This window comes from Onychomys torridus, chromosome 9, assembly GCF_903995425.1.
Source record: "Onychomys torridus chromosome 9, mOncTor1.1, whole genome shotgun sequence".
NCBI lineage: Eukaryota > Metazoa > Chordata > Mammalia > Rodentia > Cricetidae > Onychomys > Onychomys torridus.
The window spans coordinates 11,026,995-11,037,981 of NC_050451.1; the positions used below are offsets into that span (position 1 = coordinate 11,026,995).

Sequence of the window (10,987 nt, forward strand, 5' to 3'; positions counted from 1 at the left end):
GCAAAAAATAAGGTATATTCTTTTGTGTTTGGGTGAAATGTTCTATAAATATCTGTTAGCCAATTTGGTTTATAAAGTCTGTCAGCTTCACTATTTCTCTGTTTATGTTTTGTCAGGATGACATGTCCATTGGTGAGAGTGGGATATTAAAGTCTCCCACTATCAGTGGGTGAGGATCAATATGTGATTTCAGTTCTAGGTATTGCTATTACAAACTTGGTTGCCCTTGTGTTTGTGGCATAGATTTTAAGAATCAAAATGTCATCTTTGTGGATTCTTCCTTAAGTGAGTATGTAGTATTCGTCTCTATCTCTTTTGATTAGTTTTGTTTGGAAGTCCATTTTGTTAGATATTAAAATGGCTACACCAGCTTGTTTCTTAGGTCCATTTACTTGGAATATCTACTTCTAACCCTTTATCCTGAGGTATTGTCTATCCTTAATACTCAGGTGTATTTCTTGGATGTAGCAGAAGGATGGATTCTGCTTTCACGTCCTTTCTGTTAGTTTGTGTTGTTTTATTGGTATATTGAGATCATTGACACTGAATGATATCAATGACCAATAAATGTTGATTCCTGTTATTTTGTTGCTGTTCTTATTGTGGATGGTGGTGGTAGTAGTATTGGTTGTGTGTATGTGTGTGTTTCCCTTTTTTTGATTTTGCTGGTGCAGGATTATTTATTTCTCATGTTTTCATGGGTGTAGTTAATCTCCTTGGGTTGGAGTTTTCCTTCTATTTCCTTCTGTAGAGCTGGATTTAGAGACAGGTATTTTTAAATTTGGATTTCTTATGGAATATCTTATTTTTTCCACTTATGGTGATTGAAAATTTTGCTGGATATTGTAGTCTTGCTTGGCATCTGTGGTCTCTTAGACCACACCATCTTTCCAGCACCTTCTTTATTTTAGAGTTTTCATTGAGAAGACAGGTGTAATTATGATAGGTCTGCCTTCATATATTGCTTGGTCCTTTTCCTTACAGCTTTTAATATTCTTTTGATTATTATGTAGCTAGGGGGATTTCCTTTTCTGGTCCAATCTATTTGATGTTCTTTAAGCTTCTTATACCTTTATATACATCTCATTCTTTAGATTAGGAAAATTTTCTTCTATAACTTTGTTGAAAATATTTTCTGGGCTTTTGAGCTGGGTTTCTTCTCTTTCCTCTTTTCCTATTATTCTTAGGTTTTGTCTTTTCATAGTCTAACAGATTTCCTGGGTATTTTATGTCAGGAGTTTTTTGGATTTAATATGACCTTTAATCAATTTGATCCATTTCATCTATTTTATCTACAACACTGGAGATTCTTTCTTCCATCTTTTGTATACTGTTGGTAAAGCTGACTTCTGTAGTTCCTATTCAAATTCCTAAAATTTTCATTTCCAGAATTCCCTCAGTTTTTGTTTTCTTTATTGATTTGTTTTCATTTTCATGTCTTAAAATTTTTTATTTATTTTATTGTATGGCTGCACTGTTTGTGTTTTCCTGGCTTTCTATAAAGAATTTATTCATTTCCTCTTTAAGGACATCTATCACATTCACAAAAGGTGTTTTTCTGTATAGGAATCTGGGATTGGGATGATTATATAACTAGATTTTGATTTCTAATTTGTGTTTGTTGGGTGGGTATTTTGATTCATTTCTGTTTACCTTCTGGATTTTCAGAGAGTCTAATGACTTCGTGTTGTCTGTTTTTCTGGCCTATTCAGCTGCATTTTAACAGGGAATGCCTACTGGTGTTGGAGATTGGGATACTGGGATAATTTGGAGGAAAGAAAGTTGGAATAAAATGTCTTTGTGATCTGTTATGGATGGGATCAGTGAGGAAAAGGAGAATATAGCAGGTTTCTTGCTACAAAGCTGGGGATAAGTCTGGGGAGATTGGATCTCAGGAGCAGTAGGAGAGGTGTGGGTCAGCCTTTAGCCTACTTGTTGTTCTAGGAGGAGGGGTCCTTTGTTTAGCAAGGCATGCCTACTGTAGTTGGGGTCCTGGGATAAAGAAACAAGTTGGGGGATGGAGGTTAAGAAGGATTGTTTGTGGGAACCATCAGAGGTGTGGGGATGTGAGAAGGAAGGCTGCAGCTGGGGTTCTGTTACAGTGCTAGGGAGGATACTGGGGGGTTGTGTCTAGGGGAACAGAGAAATTTTTGTTTTTTGCCAATAAGTGACACTCTTACTTTTTCTTTTACAACCTATATGTTCTTTGCTCATCTTGCTTTCTGCCTATCCAAAACTCCTTCACTATATTGTAGATAAGCAACAGAAGCAGAAATCATATATGTCTTTTATCATCTAACACATTGACTTGAACTGTTTTTTGAAAACCTACTGTCTAAGTCAAATTCAAGTCTTGAATTTTTGCTGTACCTCACTGCTAGAAAATGGCACCTTGAGGTCACTTAAGACTTAATACTGATATACTTCTGTCAACTCAGCCTGTTTGTTTAAACTGTTGTTAAGGGTACAATGTAACAATCAACCTTATTTGCCTTATATTTCTCATGTGATCAGGTCTTATAACTAAGTTAATGCATAGATATAATCTTAAATTGTGTGCTCTTCTATGCCCTTGAGCCAGAGTAATGAATTCGTGTTCTAGTAATCATTTGCTGAAAGTATCAAAAATAGAGGATGAAAGCAATCATAAAATGAATATCCACTATAAACGTTGCACACAGCATTTTGATATTGCTTTATAAGCACAGATTTTTGTAATACTCTTTGGTAACTGGATCAGTTGGTATCTGTGACATAGTCCTTTTAAAAACTGTTAAAGATTTCTGTAAAGTATCCCCTGATTCTTTCCACAAGTGATACTTTCTGTGCTTTTCAGTGAATACAGAGCAAAGCCATCTGTTAGGGAGACAGAACACAGACAGAAAGACATATTCCCATGGAGAGTCCCACACAGTCCCACATTACACAGACAGATGGACAGAAACACACACACACACACACACACACACACACACACACACACACACACACAAACACATACAAGTACATACACAGAGAATTGGAAGAGAGAGAGAGAGAGAGAGAGAGAGAGAGAGAGAGAGAGAGAGAGAGAGAGAATGCCAAAGAGAGTCTCCAGGAAGGCATAAATTCAAGTCTGGGTTCATTCTTGGTTGAATGACAAGAAATGCGAATTCTTTGATTTCTTTCCTTTAATGTAACACTGATACCTTAGTGGTGACTTGGAATTTATTATTAATGTATTCAAAATGACAGAAATGTGGAACAATGTTGTGTAGTTTTAAAAAAAATATTATTGATTGTGTGAATTTAATATTAGGATGCTAATAGCTTTTAAAATGAATTGTATGTTTTCTTCTGTTGTTTTGGGGAAAACATAGACAATTTGTATTTTTAAAAAATTTTGTAGAATTCACTGGTGAAATTATTTGAAAACGGACATTAATTTTGGGGAAATTGATAAACTAAGAGTTTAACTTTATGGTAGTTGTAAGACTGTAAGTATTATGTATTTAACTCCGGGATAGTGTGTGTGTGCCTATGTGCCCTGTGTACATTGTGGTTTGTTAAGGGAGTTGTTTGTATCCGGTTCTGGGCCATCAGGTGCAGCATACAGATCCCTGAGAGAATAGACCAGTACACCCCATCAGAGCAACAGAAAATGGTGGACTCCCCTACCATCATCACCATAGAGACGCTGATCTACTACAGCAGGAAGAAAAGTGAGATTACCTCTAGACTAAAGTCATTGATGAGATCCACATCATTGCCTAGATTGGTTCCCCATAACATTGTAGGATGGATTAATTTGGAAGGAGCATAAGATGGTTTCATTGAAACTCATGGTTGTGAAACTGAGTTTGTCAGCTGGAAGAGAGTGGGAGAGGCAATATTGGGCCTTCCACACCTAAAGTGTGCGGACAGGCAGTGCATGGGGACTCCATCTCAGTATGTAAGTAAAAGACAACAGGATAACATAATGGATGGGTATAGCTGAAAGTTTTCCTGTGTCCTGCCTGGCCTAAAGTCAGGACAACTTTCTCTCATCTGCCAGTTCCACAGCCACTGGGACCCAAATAAACACACACAGGCTACTATTATTTTTAAACTATGGCCATGGCAAGTTTCCAGCTATCTAGTTCTTATATCTTAAATTAACCCATTTCTATAAATCTATACTTTGCCATGTGGCTTGTGGATTACCTGTACATTTACATCTTGTTTTTCTGGCAGCAGCTAGCAGTGTCTCCCCTGCTCTGTCTCCTTCCTCTCTCTCTCTCTCTCTTTCTCTTTCTCTCTCTCTCTAGAATGTCACGCCTAAACTTATTCTGCCTCACCATTGGCCAAAACAGCTTTACTTATCAACCAATCAGAGCAACACGTTTTCAGAGCATACGGAATCACAACACCTATCAGATGTGGAGGCAGAATTAGTGTACATGTGAGGTATGACATTGTATAGGTGTGTGTGTGTGTGTGTGTGTGTGTGTGTGTGTGTGTGTGTGTATGTGTGTGTTGTTGTTGTTGTTGTTGTTGTTGTTTTCAGTACACTGTAGCAGTAAACCTGTCAATTTTATATGTGCTGAGTTTTAATTACTTCATTTATATTATTTTTAATGTTTGCCCATTCATTCTATTTTATGGCTGATAGTAAAGGCTCTCACTTTTCATTCTTACTTTATCATGACAGAATATCATCAATGTTATTGTCCTTTTTGAAGAAGAAAAAAGCAGTTCTTTTTGTTTGTTTGTTTCAAGACAGGGTTTCTCTGTGTAGTTTGGGTGCCTGTCCTGGATCTCACTCTGTAGACCAGGATGGCCTCAAACTCACAGAGATCTGCCTGGCTCTGCCTCCTGAGTGCTGGGATTACAGGCGTGTGCCACCACCACCCATCAAAATGGTTCTTTAAATTTGATTTCATCTGTTACTTTCCATTTTTGATATTAATGTTTGTTATTTTCTTTACTCTTCTTTGTCCCAGATTTGGGTTTATTTGTATTCTTATTTGGGAGATGAGAGGTCAGGTAACTGAAGAGGCTTTCCCTCCTCCCTAATACATTCACTTAATGCTAGAGATTTCCTAATCTGTATTTTTAAAAGTATCTGACACATTGTGGTATTCTGCATTTTCATTTAGGTAGATGTAGGTGTTTTTTTCTCCTTCATATTTCCTCTTCATCATGTGGGTTATTGAGAATTACATTATTTTCTAAATGTGGGATCTTTTGGCCCACTGTTATTGCTGAATTTCAGTTTGATGCCACTGCAACCAAAGAGCATATTTGTATGACTCTAATTACTTTTAATTTGTTTGGAGGCTTTCTCTATGATGTTTTAGGATCCGATTTTCTTCCCCTGTGTGTGTGTGTGTGTGTGTGCGTGTGTGTGTGTGTGTGTGGCGGGGGGGGGGGGGGAGGACGGGCTGCCATTGTTTGGTGGAGTGTTGCTAACGCTGGTGCTGATTTGACCCTAAGGGCTATTGGGTGGTTGAGTTCTTCTGCATCCTCACTGACGTCCTGTGTAATTTTATTGGTGGTTGAGAATGGCAGGCAGAATCTCCTAACTGAACTGTGGGTTCAGTTTTCCTGTTAGTTTTGCTTTCATTTATAAATTTGCATTTGCTTTTTTTTTTTTGCATAGCTTTTGCTTTTTGCTAAGATGTTCTATTTTTATGTTTTTTCAAATAAGCATTCATGCTCTTTGAAACATTTTTTTTTTACAATGGTTGATGTAAAACATCAAATGACTCTAACATCTCTTTTATGTTGATGTTAAAATTAATCACATCATTCATTCAGTCTGAGAATTAACTGGTTATTAGCATGAGTGAATTTAAAAATTTCAACTTGAAAATATTGGGTGTTATGAGATTTGGGGTCTTATTCAAATTTCATTTTTAGTTGAGTGTAAAATCACTCCACTGGGAAAGAAAGAACCTCCTTTCATTACTGGCAGGCGGAGATGCAAGTACAGGCTCCCTATTTTTCTCCTAGTGAAATGAAAATTGTTTTATTGATTCTGGGTATGAGCCAGTGTCAGATCTCCACTCGCCCTTCAGTGATTCATTGCTGACTACCAGTCCCTTGTTGGCCCTGTCATAGCTTCCATCTGAGATGGAGTGAAGAGACAGTGTGGCAAGGAACTTGGTCTCATAGCTGAGCAATGGTGAACGTCCTGGCTTTCCACTGCCTTCTCAGGTACTGTAAGACTACCCAGGACAACTCAGGTCTGCTGGTGGCCACTTTGTATCCTTCATGTATTCTGGTGACTCATTATTGACGCAAGCACCCTCTTCTCACCTTCCTCTTCTCTGGCCACTGCAGTGTGTGAGGAGGAGTAGTGACGCTTCATTAGTTTCCAGAAAGGTTGGGGTAGATCTTGGTTATTTCTTTGGATTTACTGGCAAATGCAGCTTTGAATATCAGTTTTCTCTATGGCTTGGCTGAAGTACGGTGATCATTGTCTACACATTTTCTGTATTGCTGTGTTGAACCTGAAGGTAGAGAGAGTATGGCCAGAGCCTTTTTCTTGTTTGATTAATTTTTTTCTTCTTTTAGTCTTATCCCTTTTGCTATATATTAGTAATCAACTGTTTAGTGCTAAGTCAGAGATAAAGAGTTTAAAAGAGACCCCTCAGGATTCCTTATCATATTGTTTTTGGGTTCTAAGGTTCCCTACCAATCCACTCTTTTCTTTTTCTGAGCTCTGTGTAGCTGTTTTGGGTGGATGGAAAAGGGGAAAGAAAGTACACTTATATCTTCTTAAAGTGCAACCTCCCTGTTCCATTGTTCACCAACATTAGTACACAGAACTCTGTTTTTACTTTTCAACCCCATCTTTGGAAGACTCCACTGTGTCCAGGTAAGAGGATTTTTCAGCCAATACAATAAACTGAGCTTAGTGATAGACATAAATCTTGATTGTTCCTTAGAAAGCTGTTGATTTTGAATACATTTGGGAGGTCTTTCTCTATGAGTCTGCAAAGTTAAAGAGCTCATATGGATACACACCTGAAGATATAGTACACTGGGAAGTCAGCAAACTCCTTTGTCCTATATTTGGTATTCTCAACAGGTGTGTGTCCCAAACAAAACGGAAGTTAATGCAGAAGTATTTTCTGAGGGACAGGCCCATTTCTTTGTCCTCCTCCCATGTCCTCATGTTCATTTCACTTCCTACCACAACCACTGATAAGCAGATGGCCCTTAAAGTGTGGTGTATTTCATTTTCCTGTAATTTCCCTTTTAGAAAAGATTTTAAGTATCCTTGTAGTCAAAGGTTGTTTCATTGTAATTTCTTTCTTTCTTTTTTTTATTTGAGCAAGTGCAACTCCCCATTTTTATTCCATTGCAATCTTTATTTTGTTTCCTTCTAAGCTGATACTTTGTTTATCTCTGGAATCCTTGGTGAATATTTTAATGAAAACTTGAGGTAGATTCTATTTATCTATATATGCTATGAGTTGACACTTTTTTAATAAAACAGAATATGAAAACAATATTAAGAACAAACGACAACCTGACACTCAAACATAAATATGAGGTTCATCTTTTAAATCAAATTGTTGATTTAAAGCCATCTGTATGAAGCATAAAAATAGTTTAATGACACCCACACTATGCCACTAGCAAACACTGAATTAATCTACTGTTAACAATATGCAAATCTGCTGATGAGAGCAGTTCTTCAGTTCAATCTTTCCACGCTGTTGTAGTTTTACTGCTGATGTATCTAGGATTAGAGAAATACCATTCATCAGAATTCTATGAAGACCCTCTGTAAAACACACACATCTTGTTTTGTTAAAGGTGAGTCACTTTTCTACACTGACAAGAGCTGAATAGAATAATCACAATCTTTTCATTACCTTTCTGAATATTCAATTTAATACATATTAATTACTGTTCTGGGATATTTGCACACTGTGAAGATTTATTGCTGTGATTGGTGTAATAAAAAACTGAATGGCCAATAGCTAGGCAGGACTTCCAGAGAGAGCACAGAGGAAGAAAGGCGGAGTTGCCAGCCAGATGCAGAGGAAGAAGCAAGGGCAGTACAGAGTAAATTGTAATCAAGCCAGATAAAAGAACATAGATGAAAAGATATGGTTAATGTAAGTTATAAGAACTAGTTAGAAATAAGCTTAAGCTACGGCTGCGCTTTCATAATTAAATATAAGTCACCATATTGTCATTTGTGAGCTGGCAGTGCAAAGACAAATTCAACTACAAATTATATGAAATATAAAGAAATTTATATTTTAAATTTTAAAGAAATAGTACAACTACAACTTTTAATGGGAAAATACTGTTTTATATCACCATAAAAAGGTAAAATAATACACATATACCATGTTTATAATCCAACTACTAGGGAGGCTATAGCTGGAGGATTACCAGAGTTAAAGACTTGCACAATATAATAAACTATAGTCCAACCTAGGGTACAGATTGACCCAGCCCCGTCTACTCCACATATGATAGATTATAAATGATATCCTTTTTATGTGTAGATCTTTTGTTTGTTTCAATCTATCACGTGGCTTTTCTTGGAGAGATGTGAGCAAATGTCTATTCACCTCACAGAGGGAATGAACAATAACCTAGAGAAATTATTTTATCAGAATATGCAAATATTTTATCTAGCTACACAAATTAATTATTTTAATGATGTTACTTACAGCAGCATAGATGGGCTAACAGGAATGTGGATGGGCCAAAGACATCTTCATTCCTGAACATTCCATCCTAGTGGGAATGATGACTCAGAGAAGTTGCATCCTTCAGCTCCCTGTGTAACTTGCAGACACCTCCCCAGTTGGAACTGGGGACTTTCCTCTTCAGGCATTCCTTTACTGCTTGGGCAAGAGCCTTGGACTCTTGGGGATATAGGTTTGAGCAACTTCTTGAGCACTATGAGTTTAATTTACTTACAGATCCTTGTAAGAATACTTCCTGAGCCTTGTGAAAGTGTTCTTTGTTTCTAGAGTCCCATGATTCTCTCTTGTCACTCAAATTCAGAAGAAATAATAACACGATAATACCTTTTATTTTTATATAGCTAATAATAACAACAATGGACTTAATTTTAAACACTATATTTCTTAAAAAATAACATCATAGAATTCATCAGATTACTACATAAACTTAATACACATTTGATTACAGTAAAGATCAGGAATATTAGTAACAATTATGAGAAAGTAACCACAAAGATATCTCAGTACAGAAGTGATAATTTATAGTTATTGATTTACAAATTTGTTTCAGATAAATATAAGTTAACTGTGTAAGATCAAGGGCTGAGAAGAAAGCTCCATAAGTAAGGACGCCATCTGTCATGCCTGATGACCTGAGCTGAATCTCTGTGACTCACATGGCAGAATGAGGAAACTAATTAATGTAAGTTGTCCTTTTATCACCACACACATACTCAATATGCCCGTGTGCACACACACAAACAGGCACACACATATACACATACACACTGTAACAAAACTTTTTAAAGATCAAATAAACATTAACTTTTGGTAAGTGCTACATTTTGGAGGTAGAATTTTACAGATATAAAGCGCAAGAACAACTTTTTTTTAATCTTTAGATATTTTTTATTTCTTCAATTTTTATTATCAGGAGTGACTGAAATAAAAAAATATAATTGAGTCCCATCATTATTGTCATTATGGAAATGGCTTTAAGAGAAAACTGGTCAGATGAATATTATTGCTTCCCACTTCTCAACTGGTAAATAGTTGCCATTGATAAAACAGACAAGCCCAGAGAATCTGTCCAGAATGTTCAAGATACAGTGTATTATACAACATGCCTGTTCTCAGGAGAACACCTAAGACATAATTATGTGTACTTCTTGATCTCGTCATACGAGACGAGCACAAAGGCACCACCCATTCCCCTGAGAACGTTGGACCATGCACCTTGAAGAAAGCCTTGCTTCCTTCATCACGAGTGATCTTCCTCCAGCAGTCAATTGTGCCTGTATACATGATAACAGTTCCTTTGCATCTTGACTGCATCATCATCCTATGGCAAACCGTGTCAAAGGGATAGAAAGTCAGGCCAGCAACAGCAGTGACAGACTGTGCAATCATCCAGCTGATGAAGATGTGGGTATTCTTGGGATCTGGAAGCATTCCCTTTGCAGTGTCATAGATGCCAAAGTAGGCAGCTCGGTAGATGATAATGCCCTGTACTGACACATTAAAGCCTTGGTACAGGCCCCTAATCCCATCAGATTTGTAGATCTTAACCAGGCAGTCACAAGGCCTTTGAATTCCCTTTCAGCTCCAGCTTTGCCCACATCAGCTGCTAGACAGGTACAGGCAAAATCAAGAGGGTACACAAAGCACAAGGATGTGGCCCCAGTGGTACCACCTGATGCCAGGTTCCCAGCAAAGTAGCGCCAAAACTGGGTCCTCTTGTCCACACCACCCAAAAAGATCTGCTTGTATTTATCTTTGAAGGCAAAGTTGAGAGCCTGGGTAGGGAAGTATCTGATGACATTGGCCAGGTTACCAAGCCAGAAGGACAGGACTCGCTGTTCCTTGGGGATACGAACTACACAGTCTATAATGCCCTTGTATTGCTTATCTGCCGTGATTTGCTTGTTGGCATGCTGCACCTGCAGCGGCAGCTTGACCCGCTCGATGGGCGCTACTGCCGTCTTCAAGATGGCCGCGGCCGCTCCACCCACCAAGAAGTCCTTGGCAAAGGATACAGCGGCATCTGTCATGTTGAAAGAAAAAGAATAGGCAGAGGACTGCGGGACAGGGCTGGGTTGACAACCGGCTTTGACTCCCCGGCTCTGCAAGAATAACTTTTATAAATGAGTATAAAAGAACATTTTCTAAAGGGCATATTTTGAATATAAAACATTTTAGTTTTGATGACATGTAGTTTAGCAGAATTGTTTATGTGTTATGATTTTGTTACTCAAGGAATTTTTTTTCCCACTTAATAATCACAAAGAATTCCCTTCTGTATTTTTTTT

At 37.6% G+C, this 10,987-nt stretch overlaps 1 pseudogene; it reads right to left on the bottom strand.

The window, feature by feature from the left end:
* Positions 1–9,834: 9,834 nt before the first annotated feature.
* LOC118591296 lies at positions 9,835–10,744 on the bottom strand (annotated as a pseudogene).
* Positions 10,745–10,987: the final 243 nt, after the last annotated feature.